This window comes from Arachis hypogaea, chromosome 11 (genome assembly GCF_003086295.3).
Source record: "Arachis hypogaea cultivar Tifrunner chromosome 11, arahy.Tifrunner.gnm2.J5K5, whole genome shotgun sequence".
Lineage (NCBI taxonomy): Eukaryota > Viridiplantae > Streptophyta > Magnoliopsida > Fabales > Fabaceae > Arachis > Arachis hypogaea.
In genome coordinates this window covers 21503065-21520504 of record NC_092046.1, presented here as the reverse complement: position 1 = coordinate 21520504, position 17440 = coordinate 21503065, and the positions used below count along the sequence as shown (strand labels likewise).

General features: G+C 40.7%; 1 non-coding gene across 1 annotated transcript; it reads right to left on the bottom strand.

Moving 5' to 3' along the window:
• Positions 1–8538: 8538 nt before the first annotated feature.
• On the bottom strand, positions 8539–8646 carry LOC112724535 (small nucleolar RNA R71). Its single transcript, XR_003163693.1, has one exon. It is a non-coding gene; the product is annotated as a small nucleolar RNA R71 (small nucleolar RNA).
• Positions 8647–17440: the final 8794 nt, after the last annotated feature.

Genomic DNA, 17440 nt, shown 5'->3' with positions numbered 1-17440 from the left:
TCCACCTTACAACCAGAGAAGAACGTGGGGGATATGATACCAAGGAGAGTGTCTTTCCACATTCCCCACATCCACATCACGACAAGAGAGGAACTTCCACCCTCAACTTGCCATCCCAACATGTGTTCAAATTAATTACGCAAGCGGAATTATACCCAGACCTTGCCATTCCGACCATCTCGGCCACACACAATCATCTTAAACTCATCATTTATCACATCACGTTCTTACATTGATTCTTTATAACCATAGCGATGTATATTCATTCAGCTTCACACCACTTCCCTTACAATTCATCTTGTTCACCCCTTTTCTTCATTCCCAAGTTATCTCATTTTCCTAACTTCTTTTATCCACTGGACCTAAAATCATACTTTAAGCCTTAAGGAAAGAAAATGGAGGTTTAGAAGTTGAAAATTGATTTAAAAACAGTCAAAACCAGTTTCTGCAGTAGGCAGCATCCATGCGTACGCGTAGGCCACGCGCACGCGTGGAGCATACATCAAGTCATGCGTACGCGTGAGTCATGCATACGCGTGAATATTCACACACGCGTATGCATGCTTCTCGCGCATCCGTTGCCAAAATTCTACTCCACGCGTACGTGTGAGCCACGCGGACGCGTGGATGGGCGTTCCTTCAAAAAAATGGGCAGAATGCCCAGAAAGCTTGCTGCATCCAGTTTAGCCATCCTAAACACATATTCATACACCAGATTTTCAACGTCCATAAATTTCTCTATAAAATTATGTTTTTCAAAAAATTGATATCAATCAAAAGCTCTTAAAACCATCTTTTATTTGCAACAAATCACAACTCAATCCAAAATTTGAGGAGAAAATTATGGACCTTCAAAGTTCACCCAAAATCACTTTTTACCAAAACACTTCCAAACCTCATTTTCACCATATTCATAATTCCTTACCTATAAAACATGCATATTGCTAACCTCTCCATTCCCAACTCATCAACAACCACTTCAAGTTACCTTTAACCAATCCAATGAACCATAACCTCAACTTTGCATTAGCATATATATATATGAGCAATCCTTTATATGAGCAATCCTTTACAAATGCCATTCCATTAATGCAAATATCAACCCTTCACACACATTGTTCCATCAACACATTACCATTCCACTAATGTAATTATCAACCCTTCACACACATTAATCCATCAACTCACATAACAACTCTTTATTAACAAACACCAACCATAATCCATCAATATATCAACATCAACACAACCCATCATAAGCAAGTCCAAGAGTATAAAATTAATAACCTCATAATTCCATTATATGTTCATCAACAATTTATTCCAACAACATTACAAAACTACTCATTAAATGCAATTAACAATTCAACTTATCCTATGGTTCCTCTAACCTAAGTTTTCACAACACCGTAAATATTAGACGTGCGAAACTTAAACCATACTGTTTCGAGGGTTACCTGAAACTGAAGGTCGATCTCGGATGAGATCTGCTGTGGTGGCCGGAGCTGTTGTGTCTGACTTGTTGGATCTGGTAGCCGGAGCAGTCGTGTCCAACCTGTTGGATCTGGTGGTCGGAGCTGTCGTGTCCGACCTGATGGAACTGGTGGAGCTGGAGATGCTGCTGATCCTTCGTCACCGGAGGGTGGTGGTACCTGCAAGAGACTCCGATGCTTAAGTTAGCATGGGCTTTAAGCAGGTTTTTAGTAGAATCAGAGTATGAGTTATACCTGGGTGCTCCAGTGTATTTATAGTAGTGTGGAGTGACCTTTCTGGAGATAAGATAGTTATCTTATCTTATCTTATCTTTGAGTGAAGTCATCTTATCTTTAAGGGGAACTACCTTTATCTTTCTAGGCTTTGGCTGCCTTTAGATTGGGCTGTGTTCCTTCGTTTGGGCCTACTTTTGGCTCTTTTGACGATTTGGCCGAACTCTTTGTGAAGAGGTCGGTAATGAGCTAGCTTTCCAAGAGGTCGGTCATGGGCCAACCTTCTAAGAGGCCGGTCATGGGCCAACCTTCTAAGAGGTCGGCCAACTCGGTCCTTTATAGCTCGAACCAATGTATGAAACGGTGCCCCTGCTTAAGCTTCGGTCTTCCTTGTGAGGTCGTGCTTCTTAGCTTTGATCCCTTTGAGGGAGTCGTGCTCAAGCATCTGTTTGGCTTGTTTCTTCATTGCTTTGCAATCGTTGCAAATTAGAGGTTTGGTACTTCCCAGTTCGACCTCTTTTGAGTGGTAGTGTAGGTTTTCTACCCTTGCCCTCTGGATCACGCCTTGCTTTAAGTTTGTGTTGACAACCCTCTGCTTTGGCGAAGTTATCCTTGCGGCTTGATATCCGGGTTCTTAGTGACTTGTCCGATGACTTTTTAGTGTTCTTTATTTAGAACCTTTTTTAGTCTCGGATGATGTTCGTAGCCCTGTTTGATATTGTGCCTTCTTTGAGTGGAGTTGTATCCCTTTTAGCTAAGCACATTTGAGCCTTAAGTTGTTTCCCAACCTTTTGGCTTGTTCTTTTTTGAGATCGTTTTTGCGCCTCTTCTTAGCTGATGTCGATCTGTACGACTTTGCTCCCCGGGCTTTTTAGTCACATTCCAACATCCTTTTAGGTAGTGTTCCAATAAGGAACCTTTTCTTTATAGTTTGTTTGGATGACTTTTTAGCTCCGTCTTTGAGGCCGTGCTTTTCGCTTTTTAAGTAGTGTCTTTTTTCAAGACTTCGTATTTTTCAGTGAAGCACTTCTGGCTTTGGCCTTTTGACCTTTCCTTGGCCTTTGTGAGATGTTTATAGAGTGTTGGTACTTTGCTGTCCGGCCTCTTTTTTATTAGATCTTGTTTAGTCCGTCTTCTGTTTAGGCGGGATGACCTTTGGGGCTAACTTGTCCGACAACTTTTTAGTGTTCTTGGTAGTACCTTTTTAGTTAGTCTGAATAATTTTGATAGCCTTGTCGTGGAGCCGTGGCTTTTTGGGCAGAGCTATGTCCCTTTTAGCGCACGCTTTTCATTGGTCCAACTTCTCGTGTCGATCCGAGCTGTGGCTTTCGTTGGTCCGACTTCTTTGTCGGACCAATTTGTAGCTTTCGTTGGTCGACTTTGCTTGTCGGTCCAATCTGTAGCTTTCGTTGGTCGACTTCGCTTGTCGGTCCAATTTGTAGCTTTCGTTGGTCCGACTTCTCTGGTCGGTCCAGGCTAAGTTATTTTTAGTTAGACCTCGTCAGGCCACTTTTTATGAATTACTTTTTATAACTTCTTGCATTAATCTATTTTTATCGCTTTCACCTTGCCGATCTCTGTCGAAATCGGACGATGAATTTGATTTTCATCTTTGCCGACCTTGTCGAAATCGGGAGATGAATTTGGTTTTCATCTTTGCCGACCTTGTCGAAATCGGGCGGTGAATTTGATTTTCACCTTGCCGACCTTGTCGTGATCGGGCGAGGTATTTGGTTTTCATCTTGCCGACCTTGTCGTGATAGGTCGATGAATTTTTGCGCCCAGATTAATGCGTCTTGGTAGGAAACTTTTTAGGAAATCTGCAAACCTTCTAAGTCGGGCAATCTCTTAGATCTCGGCCTGGCGCCCTTCTTAGATTGCAGGCATGCCATGACCTTGGTAGCTCTCGCCCCTCGAGGTCGGACACTTTGTGGTGACCTTTCCCCAATACTTCTGAACAACTTGGTATGGTCCTTTCCAATTGGCTACTAGCTTCCCTTCTCCTGACTGACCTTAGGTCCATTCGACGCTTTAGTGCTTCCTCTCTAATCCGAACTTTTTCTTGGACTTCTGGAAGTAGGTCGAGCTCTTCCCCTTGAGTTTAGGAGTTGGTATCTTCGTTGTTCTTGATTTGAGCCGTTTCTCATCTTCTTTTCTGCAGGTTAGTCATTCTTTTCTCTTTCTTCTTTTTTTTTACTTTCGACGACTGTGCATGCTTTTGATGTAAAGCTTTGACTTTGTATTTGGGTTTTTGCTCTGAAGAACTTTGGTTCTTTCTGCAAAAAGTTTGCGTCTTTGATCATTTGTTGTGACTTTTCTTTTGTCGTTCGCCTTTGAGAAGAATGTGTGCTTTGCTTAGGGTTTTGTTGATGTTCCTGTTTCTTTTCATCGTTGCCTGACTCCTTTTGTACAAAAGTTCTAGATTTTTGACTTCTCTTCTCTGTGTTCTTGCCCTGTTATTGCCTCCAAAGGGTGCCCCTGGACTTTCGTGTGAGTCCTGGGGTTTTCCTTTTACTGATGTATCTGACACTTGATGTTTTACTGTTATTGTCCGATTTGTTTCCTTATTTGCCCGAGTTGTTTGGTAGTAATCCCATTTTTTTCTTACTGTAGAAATATTTGACCTATGCCTTTGATGAGCGGATAATTTATACGCTTTTTGACATTGTTTTTAGTATGTTTTTAGTAGGATCTAGTTACTTTTAGGGATGTTTTCATTAGTTTTTATGTTAAATTCACAGTTCTGGACTTTACTATGAGTTTGTGTGTTTTTCTGTGATTTTAGGTATTTTCTGACTGAAATTGAGGGACTTGAGCAAAAATCAAATTCAGGGGTTGAAGAAGGACTGCTGATGCTGTTGGATTCTGACCTCCCTGCACTCAAAGTGGATTTTCTGGAGCTACAGAACTTGAAATGGCGCGCTTCCAATTGCGTTGAAAAGTAGACATTCAGGGCTTTCCAGAAATGTATAATAGTCCATACTTTGGCCAAGTTTAGATGACGCAAACTGGCGTTCAACGCCAGCTCTCTGCCCAAATCTGGCGTCCAGCGCCAGAAAAGGATCCAAAACCAGAGTTGAACGCCCAAACTGGCACAAAAACTGGCGTTCAACTCCAAGAATGACCTCTACACGTGTAACACTTAAGCTCAGCCCAAGCACACACCAAGTGGGCCCCGGAAGTGGATTTATGCATCAATTACTTACTTTTGTAAACCCTAGTAGCTAGTTTATTATAAATAGGACCTTTTACTATTGTATTAGGTATCTTTGATCAGTTGTATGCTATCTTAGATCACGTTTGAGGGCTGGCCTTTCGGCCATGCCTGGACTTTCACTTATGTATTTTTAACGGTAGAGTTTCTACACTCCATAGATTAAGGTGTGGAGCTCTGCTGTTCCTCAAAGATTAATGCAAAGTACTACTGTTTTCTATTCAATTCATCTTATTTCGCTTCTAAGATATTCATTCGCACTTCAACCTGAATGTGATGAACGTGACAATCATCATCATTCCCTATGAACGCGTGCCTGACAACCACTTCCGTTCTACCTTAGACTGAATGAGTATCTCTTAGATCTCTTAACCAGAATCTTCGTGGTGTAAGCTAGAATGATGGCGGCATTCAAGAGAATCCGGAAGGTCTAAACCTTGTCTGTGGTATTCCGAGTAGGATTCAATGATTGGATGACTGTGACGAGCTCCGAACTCGCGATTGCGGGGCGTTAGTGACAGACGCAAAAGGATAGTAAATCCTATTCTAACATGATCGAGAACCGACAGATGAATAGTCGTGCCGTGACAGGGTGCGTTGACCATTTTCACTGAGAGGATAAGATGAAGCCATTGACAAGGGTGATGCCTCCAGACGATTAGCCGTGCCGTGACAGGGCATTGGATCATTTTCCCGAGAGATGACCGAAAGTAGCCATTGACAGTGGTGATGTATCACATAAAGCCAGCCATGGAAAGGAGTAAGACTGATTGGATGAAGATAGCAGAAAAGCAGAGGTTCAGAGGAACGAAAAGCATCTCCATTCGCTTATCTGAAATTCCTACCAATGATTTACATAAGTACCTCTATCCCTATTCTATTATTTATTATTCGAAAACACCATTATCAATTGATATTCACCTGACTGAGATTTATAAGGTGACCATAGCTTGCTTCATACCGACAATCTCCGTGGGATTCGACCCTTACTCACGTAAGGTATTACTTGGACGACCCAGTGCACTTGCTGGTTAGTTATGCGAAGTTGTGAAGATATGTTTAGACCATGGTCCTATGCATCCATTTTTGGTGCCATTGCCAGGGAATCAATTTCGAACAACAATTCACAACCTGAGTAACAATTTCGCTTACCAAGTTTTTGGCGCCGTTGCCGGGGATTGTTCGAGTTTGGACAACTGACGGTTCATCTTGTTGCTCAGATTAGGTAATTTTCTTTTTGTTTTCTTTTCAAAAAAATTTTTCAAAAATATTTCAAAATTTTCTCACCTGTTTTCGAAAAAAAAATTTATTCAAAATTTTTAAAGAATGAATTCTAGTGTTTCATGAAGCATGTGAAGCCTGGCTGGCTGTAAAGCCATGTCTAAATTCTTTTGGACTGAGGCTTCCAACCATCAGTTGTTACACGACTGTAGGGTATGTCAGGCATGTCATGTCTGAATTACATGCTGAAGCTTGGCTGGCCATTGGCCATGTCTAGTGTTTTGGACCGGAGCTTTCATTGAAAGCTTGGCTGGCTAGTGAGCCATGTCTAATTCCTGGACTGAAGCTTTAGACTAAGAATGCAAGATTTCTGGAATTCATATTAAAAATTTTAGAATCCTTATTTTTCTTTTACTAAATAATTTTTGAAAAAATCAAAAAAATCATAAAATCATAAAAAATCAAAAATATTTTTTGTTCTTGTTTGAGTCTTGAGTCATGTTATAAGTTTGGTGTCACTTGCATATGCATCTTGCATTTTTCGAAAATTTCATGCATTCATAGTGTTCTTCATGATCTTCAAGTTGTTCTTGGTGAGTCTTCTTGTTTGATCTTGATGATTTTTTGTTTTGTGTTGTATGTTGTTTTTCATATGCATTCTTGAATTCTTAGTGTCTAAGAATTAAAGAATTCTAAGTTTGGTGTCTTGCATGTTTTCTTTGCATTAAAAATTTTTCAAAATTGTGTTCTTGATGTTCATCATGATCTTCATAGTGTTCTTGGTGTTCATCTTGACATTCATAGAGTTCTTGCATGCATTCCTTGTTTTGATTCAAAAATAAAAGAGAAAAACATGAAAATGATGTTTTTAATTTTTTCTCTCTCATCATAAAAATTCAAAAATCAAAAAAAATATCTTTCCCTTTTTCTCTCATCAAATTCGAAAATTAGATTTGACTTTTTCAAAATTTTAAAAAAAATCTAGTTGTTTTTTATGAGTCAAATCAAATTTTCAATTTGAAAATCTTATCTTTTTCAAAATCTTTTTCAAAAATCAAATCTTTTTCAAACTTCTTAGTTATTTTCGAAAATTCCAAAAATATTTTTCAAAAATCTTTTTCTTAATTTTATATCATAATTTTCGAAAATAACAATAACAATTAATGTTTTGATTTAAAAATTTCAAGTTTGTTACTTGCTTGTTAAGAAAGATTCAAACTTTGAGTTCTAGAATCATATCTTGTGATTTCTTGTGAATCAAGTCATTAATTGTGATTTTAAAAATCAAATCTTTTTCAAAACTAATTTCTATCATATCTTTTCAAAATATCTTCTTATCTTTTTCAAAAATTTGATTTCAAAATATCTTCTCTAACTTCCTAACTTCTTATCTTTTCAAAATTGATTTTCAAATTTGTTTCAACTAACTAACTAACTTTTTGTTTGTTTCTTAACTTTTTCAAAACTATCTAACTAACTAACTCTCTCTCTCTCTAATTTTCAAAAATATCTTCCCTCCTTTTCAAAAATTTCTTTTTTATTAACTAATTATTTTTATTTTTGATTTTTAAAAAAAAAATTTCGAAAAAAAATACTAACCTTTTTCAAAAACTATTTTCGAAAATCACTAACTCTTTTTCAAAAATTATTTTTGAAAATTCCCCCTCTCCCATCTTATTCTATTTATTTATTCATTTACTAACATCTCATCTCACATCTCTGCCCTCCTCACAGTTGTGTTTCTTTCTTTACATCACATTCTTTGTCTCCCTCTTTTCTTCCACTCACAAAGGGATCCCTATACTGTGGTATAAAAGATCCATATTATTATTATTATTATTTCTGTGCCCTCTTCTTTGTCATATGAGCAGGAGCAAGGACAAGAACATTCTTGTTGAAGCAGATCCAGAACCTGAAAGGACTCTGAAGAGAAAATTAAGAGAAGCTAAATTACAACAATCCAGAGATAACCTTTCAGAAATTTTTGAACAGGAAGAGGAGATGGCAGCCGAAAATAATAATAATGTAAGGAAGATGCTTGGTGACTTTACTGCACCTAATTCCAATTTACATGGAAGAAGCATCTCCATTCCTGCCATTGGAGCAAACAACTTTGAGCTGAAACCTCAATTAGTTTCTCTGATGCAGCAGAACTGCAAGTTTCATGGACTTCCATCTGAAGATCCTTTTCAGTTCTTAACTGAATTCTTGCAGATATGTGATACTGTTAAGACTAATAGAGTAGATCCTGAAGTCTACAGGCTCATGCTTTTCCCTTTTGCTGTAAGAGACAGAGCTAGATTATGGTTGGATTCTCAACCCAAAGACAGCCTGAACTCTTGGGATAAGCTGGTCACGGCTTTCTTAGCCAAGTACTTTCCTCCTCAAAAGCTGAGCAAGCTTAGAGCTGATGTTCAAACCTTCAGACAGAAAGAAGGTGAATCCCTCTATGAAGCTTGGGAAAGATACAAACAGTTGACCAAAAAGTGTCCTTCTGACATGCTTTCAGAATGGACCATCCTGGATATATTCTATGATGGTTTATCTGAGCTATCAAAGATGTCACTGGACACTTCTGCAGGTGGATCCATTCACCTAAAGAAAACGCCTGCAGAAGCTCAAGAACTCATTAACATGGTTGCTAATAATCAGTTCATGTACACTTCTAAAAGGAATCCTGTGAGTAATGGGACGCCTATGAAGAAGGGAGTTCTTGAAGTTGATACTCTGAATGCCATATTGGCTCAGAATAAAATATTGACTCAGCAAGTCAATATGATCTCTCAGAGTCTGCATGGAATGCAAGCTGCATCCAACAGTACTCAAGAGGCTTCTTATGCAGAAGAAGCTTATGATCCTGAGAACCCTGCAATAGCAGAGGTAAATTACTTAGGTGAACCTTATGAAAACACCTATAACTCATCATGGAGAAATCATCCAAATTTCTCATGGAAGGATCAAAAGCCTCAACAAGGCTTTAATAATGGTGGAAGAAACAGGTTTAGCAATAGCAAGCCTTTTCCATCATCCACTCAGCAACAGACAGAGAACTCTAAACAAAATACTTCTAATTTAGCAAATTTAGTCTCTGATCTATCTAAGGCCACTGTGAGTTTCATGAATGAAACAAGGTCTTCCATTAGAAATTTGGAAGCATAAGTGGGCCAGTTGAGTAAGAGGATCACTGAAATCCCTCCTAGTACTCTCCCAAGCAATACAGAAGAGAACCCAAAAGGAGAGTGCAAGGCCATTGACATAAGCACCATGGCCGAACCCAAAGAAGGAGAGGAGAACGTAAATCCCAAGGAGAAAGACCTCCTAGGACGTCCAGTAACCAATAAGGAGCTTCCCTCTGAGGAACCAAAGGACTCTGAGGCTCATCTAGAGACCATAGAGATTCTATTGAACCTCCTTATGCCCTTCATGAGCTCTGATGAGTATTCCTCTTCTGAAGAGAATGAGGATGTTACTGAAGAGCAAACTGCCAAGTTTCTTGGTGCAATCATGAAGCTGAATGCCAAATTATTTGGCATTGATGCTTGGGAAGTTGAACCTCCCTTGTTCATCAATGAACTAAGTGATCTGGATCAACTGACATTGCCTCAGAAGAGACAAAATCCTGGAAAGTTCATAATACCTTGTACTATAGGCACCATGATCTTTAAGGCTCTGTGTGACCTTGGTTCAGGGATAAACCTCATGCCCCTCTCTGTAATAGAGAAACTGAGAATCTATGGGGTGCAAGCTGCTAAAATCTCATTAGAGATGGCAGACAATTCAAGAAAACAGGCATATGGACAAGTAGAGGATGTATTAGTAAAGGTTGAAGGCCTTTACATCCCTGCTGATTTCATAGTCCTGGATACTGGAAAGGAAGAGGATGAATCCATCATCCTAGGAAGACCTTTCCTGGCCACAGCAAGAGCTGTGATTGATGTTGACAGAGGTAAAATAGTCCTTCAATGGAATGAGGACTCCTTTGTGTTTAAAACTCAAGGATCTCCCTCTGCAACCATGGAGAGGAAGCATGAAAAGCTTCTCTCAAAGCAGAGTCAACCCAAGCCCCCACAGTCAAACTCTAAGTTTGGTGTTGGGAGGCCACAACCAAACTCTAAGTTTGGTGTTGAACTCCCATATCCAAACTCTAAGTTTGGTGTTGGAAAGTTTCAACAATGCTCTGAACATCTGTAAGGCTCCATGAGAGCCCACTGTCAAGCTATTGACATTAAAGAAGCGCTTGTTGGGAGGCAACCCAATGTTTATTTATCTAATTTTTATTTTCATTATTTTTCATGTCTTTATAGGTTCATGATCATGTGGAGTCACAAAATAAATAGAAAAATTGAAAACAGAATCAAAAACAGCAGAAGAAAAATCACACCCTGGAGGAGCATCTGTCTGGCGTTTAGCGCCAGAACAGAGCATGGTTCTGGCGCTGAACGCCCAAAATGGGCAGCTTCTGGGCGCTGAACGCCAGAACAGGCTTGGTTCTGGCGTTCAACGCCAGAAATGGCACACAAATGGGCGTTGAACGCCCAAAATGGCCACCAACCTGGCGCTGAACGCCCAGAGTTGTGTGCAAAGGCATTTTCACATGTTTAATGGGTGCAGGGATGTAAATCCTTGAACACCTCAGGATCTGTGGACCCCACAGGATCCCCACCTACCTTCACTTACTTCTTCTCACCACTCTCTTTCACACAACCCCATAAACACTCTTCCCCAAAAACCCTTCACCAATCACCTCAATCTCTCTTCCCCATCACCTCTTCACCACTCACATCCATCCACTCTTCCCCATAAACCTACCTCATAAACCCCACCTACCTTCAAAATTCAAAACCAATTTCCCACCCAAACCCACCCATATGGCCGAAACCTTCCCCCCCCTCCCTTCCCTATATAAAGCCCTCCATTCTTCTTCAAATTCACACAACACAATCCCTCTACACCCTTCTTGGCCGAACCACATCACTTTCTCCCTCTCCTCCATTTCTTCTTCTTCTTCATCTATTCTTTCTCCTCTTGCTCGAGGGCGAGCAAAATTCTAAGTTTGGTGTGGTAAAAGCATAAGCTTTTTGTTTTTCCATTACCATTGATGGCACCTAAGATCGGAGAATCCTCTAGAAAGGGGGAAGGGAAGACAAAAGCTTCCACCTCCGAGTCATGGGAGATGGAAAGGTTCATCTCCAAAGCCCATCAAGACCACTTCTATGATGTTGTGGCCAAGAAGAAGGTGATCCCTGAGGTCCCTTTCAAACTCAAAAGAAATGAGTATCCGGAGATCCGACATGAAATTCAAAGAAGAGGTTGGGAAGTTCTAACAAATCCCATCCAACAAGTCGGCATCCTAATGGTTCAAGAGTTCTATGCTAATGCATGGATCACCAAGAACCATGATCAAAGTAAGAACCCGGATCCAAAGAACTATGTTACAATGGTTCGGGGGAAATACTTAGATTTTAGTCCGGAGAATGTGAGGTTGGCGTTTAACTTGCCCATGATGCAAGGAGATGAACGCCCCTATACTAGAAGGGTCAACTTTAATCAAAGGTTGGACCAAGTCCTTATGGACATATGCGTGGAAGGAGCTCAATGGAAGATTGACTCCAAAGGCAAGCCGGTTCTACTAAGGAGAGTGGACCTCAAGCCTGTAGCTAGAGGATGGTTGGAGTTCATTCAATGCTCAATCATTCCCACTAGCAACCGGTCTGAAGTTACTATAGACCGGGCCATCATGATCCATAGCATCATGACTGGAGAAGAGGTGGAAGTTCATGAGATTATACCTCAAGAACTCTACAAGGTGGTTGACAAGTCCTCCGCTATGGCAAGGTTAGCCTTTCCTCACCTCATCTGCCACCTATGCAATTCGGCTGGGATTGACATAGAGGGAGATATCCTCATTAAAGAGGACAAGCCCATCACTAAGAAGAAGATGGAGCAAGCAAGAGAGCCCATTCATGGAGCTCAAGAGGCGTATGAAGCTCATCACCATGAGATCCCGTAGATGCCTCAAATGCACTTTCCTCCACAAAACTATTGGGAGCAAATCAACACCTCCCTAGGAGAATTGAGTTCCAATATGGGACAACTAAGGGTGGAACATCAAGAGCACTCCATCATGCTTCATGAAATAAGAGAAGATCAAAAAGCAATGAGGGAGGAGCAACAAAGACAAGGAAGAGATATAGAAGAGCTCAAGGACATCATTGGTTCCTCAAGAAGGAAACGCCACCATCACTAAGGTGGATTCATTCCTTGTTCTTGTTTCTTCTGTTTTTCGTTTCTATGTTATGTGCTTATCTGTGTTTGTGTCTTCATTACATGATCATTAGTAGTTAGTAACTATGTCTTAAAGTTATAAATGTCCTATGAATCCATCACCTCTCTTAAATGAAAAATGTTTTAATTCAAAAGAACAAGAAGTACATGAGTTTCGAATTTATCCTTGAACTTAGTTTAATTATATTGATGTGGTGACAATGCTTCTTGTTTTCTGAATGAATGCTTGAACAGTGCATATGTCTTTTGAAGTTGTTGTTTAAGAATGTTAAATATGTTGGCTCTTGAAAGAATGATGACTAGGAGACATGTTATTTGATAATCTGAAAAATCATAAAAATGATTCTTGAAGCAAGAAAAAGCAGCAAAGAACAAAGCTTGCAGGAAAAAAAAATAGGCGAAAAAAAATAATAGAAAGAAAAGCAAGCAGAAAAAGCCAAAAGCTCTTAAAACCAAGAGGCAAGATCAAAAAGCCAATAACCCTTAAAACCAAAAGGCAAGGGCAATAAAAAGGATCCCAAGGCTTTGAGCATCAGTGGATAGGAGGGCCTAAAGGAATAAAATCCTGGTCTAAGTGGCTAAACCAAGCTGTCCCTAACCATGTGCTTGTGGCGTGTAGGTGTCAAGTGAAAACTTGAGACTGAGCGGTTAAAGTCAAGGTCCAAAGCAAAAAAAGAGTGCGCTTAAGAACCCTGGACACCTCTAATTAGGGACTTTAGCAAAGCTGAGTCACAATCTGAAAAGGTTCACCCAATTATGTGTCTGTGGCATTTATGTATCCGGTGGTAATACTGGAAAACAAAGTGCTTAGGGCCACGGCCAAGACTCATAAAGAAGCTGTGTTCAAGAATCATCATACTGAACTAAGAGAGTCAATAACACTATTCGAAATCTGAAGTTCCTATAAATGCCAATCATTCTGAACCTCAATGGATAAAGTGAGATGCCAAAACTATTCAAGAGGCAAAAAGCTATAAGTCCCGCTCATATGATTGAAGCTCTTGTTTCATTGATAGTTTGGAATTTATAGTATATTCTCTTCTTTTTATCCTATTTGATTTTCAGTTGCTTGGGGACAAGCAACAATTTAAGTTTGGTGTTGTGATGAGCGGATAATTTATACGCTTTTTGACATTGTTTTTAGTATGTTTTTAGTAGGATCTAGTTACTTTTAGGGATGTTTTCATTAGTTTTTATGTTAAATTCACAGTTCTGGACTTTACTATGAGTTTGTGTGTTTTTCTGTGATTTCAGGTATTTTCTGACTGAAATTGAGGGACTTGAGCAAAAATCAAATTCAGGGGTTGAAGAAGGACTGCTGATGCTGTTGGATTCTGACCTTCCTTCACTCAAAGTGGATTTTCTGGAGCTACAGAACTCGAAATGGCGCGCTTCCAATTGCGTTGGAAAGTAGACATCCAGGGCTTTCCAGAAATGTATAATAATCTATACTTTGGCCAAGTTTAGACGACGCAAACTGGCGTTCAACGCCAGCTCTCTGCCCAAATCTGGCGTCCAGCGCCAGAAAAGGAACCAAAACCAGAGTTGAACGCCCAAACTGGCACAAAAACTGGCGTTCAACTCCAGGAATGACCTCTACACGTGTAACACTCAAGCTCAGCCCAAGCACACACCAAGTGGGCCCCGGAAGTGGATTTATGCATCAATTACTTACTTCTGTAAACCCTAGTAGCTAGTTTATTATAAATAGGACCTTTTACTATTGTATTAGGTATCTTTGATCAGTTGTATGCTATCTTAGATCACGTTTGAGGGCTGGCCTCTCGGCCATGCCTGGACTTTCACTTATGTATTTTTAACGGTAGAGTTTCTACACTCCATAGATTAAGGTGTGGAGCTCTGCTGTTCCTTAAAGATTAATGCAAAGTACTACTGTTTTCTATTCAATTCATCTTATTTTGCTTCTAAGATATTCATTCGCACTTCAACTTGAATGTGATGAACGTGACAATCATCATCATTCCCTATGAACGAGTGCCTGACAACCACTTCCGTTCTACCTTAGACTGAATGAGTATCTCTTAGATCTCTTAACCAGAATTTTCGTGGTGTAAGCTAGAATAATGGCGGCATTCAAGAGAATCCGGAAGGTCTAAACCTTGTCTGTGGTATTCTGAGTAGGATTCAATGATTGGATGACTATGACAAGCTCCGAACTCGCGATTGCGGGGCGTTAGTGACAGACGCAAAAGGATAGTAAATCCTATTCCAGCATGATCGAGAACCGACAGATGAATAGCCGTGCTGTGACAGGGTGCGTTGACCATTTTCACTGAGAGGATAAGATGAAGCCATTGACAAGGGTGATGCCTCCAGACGATTAGCCGTGCCGTGACAGGGCATTGGATCATTTTCCCGAGAGATGACCGAAAGTAGCCATTGACAGTGGTGATGTATCACATAAAGCCAGCCATGGAAAGGAGTAAGACTGATTGGATGAAGATAGCAGGAAAGCAGAGGTTCAGAGGAACGAAAAGCATCTCCATTCGCTTATCTGAAATTCCTACCAATGATTTACATAAGTACCTCTATCCCTATTCTATTATTTATTATTCAAAAACACCATTATCAATTGATATTCGCCTGACTGAGATTTACAAGGTGACCATAGCTTGCTTCATACCGACAATCTCCGTGGGATTCGACCCTTACTCACGTAAGGTATTACTTGGATGACCCAGTGCACTTGCTGGTTAGTTATGCGAAGTTGTGAAGATATGTTTAGACCATGGTCCTGTGCATCCGTTTTTGGTGCCATTGCCAGGGAATCAATTTCGAACAACAATTCACAACCTGAGTAGCAATTTCGCATACCAGTCTTCCCGCAAAAACATTACTGAGATGTCTACTAAGATCCCAGATGGCATGTCTGACTGGCTGGATTTCATAGTTTTAATGTGTGTTCTTGAGTATTGTGTGCGACTTAGGAGGTTCCATAGAACTTGTAGGGATAAGGATGAGGAGAAGAATCATGAGTTGGTGTCGCCGGACCCTGAGGATAGGGTTTGTTTTCCTTCCTTGACTCCGAGGGAACGACCCTGACCTGATATGGTTAGGACCTTTTCTTCCTCCGAGATTGATGGATTTTGCAGTGTTTTCTAGAAGAGGCTTCTATTATTGCCCCCTGGTTTGGTGTTGGCTAGTTTTGAAAGTGCATCAGCTCGGACATTCTGTTCCCGAGGTATATGTCGGACCTCATATCCCCCGAATTGTCTGAGCTATTCTCTGGTTTTGTCCAGGTATTTTTTCATGGTGGGATCCTTAGCTTGGTAGCTCCCTTCTATTTGTGAGGTGACTACTTGTGAATTACTGAACACGGTAAGCTTTTGAACTCCTACCTCCTTAGCCAGCCTTAAACCAGCCAGTAGTGCCTCGTATTCAGCTTGGTTATTTAGCTCGATTTGGGTTCCTGATCGCTTTCTATAATTACACCTGTGCCATTCCCGGTTTTGTTTGAAGAGTCATCCACGTAGAGATTCTATTTTGTGGGAGTTCCCGGGGTGTCAGTGTACTCTGCAATGAAGTCAGCCAGATACTGTGATTTGATGGCTGTCCAAGCTGAAGATCGAATTTGGATAACTCGACTGCCCACTGTAGGGTTCTTCTAGCTAAGTCTGTTTTCTGTAGGATGCCTTTTAAGGGCTGGTTGTTCCGAACTCTGATAGTGTGAGCTTGAAAGTATAGGCGGAGTCGTCGAGAAGTGAGTATGAGGGCGTAGGCGAACTTTTCTATCTTTTGATAGTTTAGTTCGGCCCCTTGTAGAGCCTTGATGATGCAGTAGACGGGTTGTTGCCCACTTTCGTCTTCTCTGACTAGTGCTGAGGCTATTGCCCGACTTCCCACTGCGAGGTATAATATGAGTTTTTCATCTTCCCGTGGTCAGGTAAGAATAGGTGGTTGCCCCAAGAATTTTTGAAATCTCAGAAGGCTTGTTTGCACTCCGTTGTCCTATTCAAACCTCTCTCTCTTCCTTAATATACCTCTTTGATTTGTCTTTTGCGAGATGATTTAGAGATCACTCCTCCTGCAAATCCTCCATTTATCATATGAACCTGTCTCTCAGGGATGGATGTTCAACTCGTCCGACCTCTTCGGTGAGAGGTGGACGTTCAACTCGTGCGACCTCTTCGGTGTGAGGTGGACGTTTAACTTGTCCGACCTCTTCGGTGTGAGGTGGATGTTCAACTCGTCCGACCTCTTCGTCCCTTCTTATTTTTTTTTGTTCATCCGCTTTATTGGCTAAGTACCGATCTAATCGCCCTTCTCTTGCCAATTTCTCTATGACATTCTTTAGGTCGAAACACTCGTTAGTAGGATGTCCGTAGATTCGGTGGTACTCGCAGTATTCTGTCCGACTTCCCCCTCTTTTGTTTTTGATTGGGTGAGGTGGTGGGATCTTCTCAGTGTTGCATATTTCTCGGTAACATCCATAAGAGACACCCGAAGAGGGGTGTAATTGTGGTATTTTCTAGGCTTCTCACCGGGTTGATCTTCTTTTTTCTTGGATTCTTTATCCTTGTCCCGTGGTGGGTTAGGAGAATCCGGTTTTTGAGCTGTCTCCCAATCGGGAGTTCTCCTCCATATTGATATATTTTTCTGCCCTTTCTTAAACCTCGTTTAGAGATGTTTAGTACTTCTTGGATATTGAGTGGCTGAAAGGTCCTTCTCTTAGGCCATTGATGAGTCCCATGATGGCCGCTTCTGTTGGAAGAATTTGTATGTCAAGGCATGCTTTGTTGAATCTTTCCATGTAGCTATGAAGGCTTTCCCGATCTCCTTGTTTAATTCCCAGCAAGCTTGGAGCGTGTTTGGCTTTATCTTTCTGGATGGAGAACCTGGCGAGGAACTTTTTAGCAAGGTCATCAAAACTTGTGATGGATCTTGGAGGCAAACTGTTGAACCACTTTATTGCTGTCTTCGTTAGGATAGTCGGGAAGGCTTTGTATCGAATGGCGTCTGAGGCGCCAGTGAGATACATTTTGCTTCTGAAATT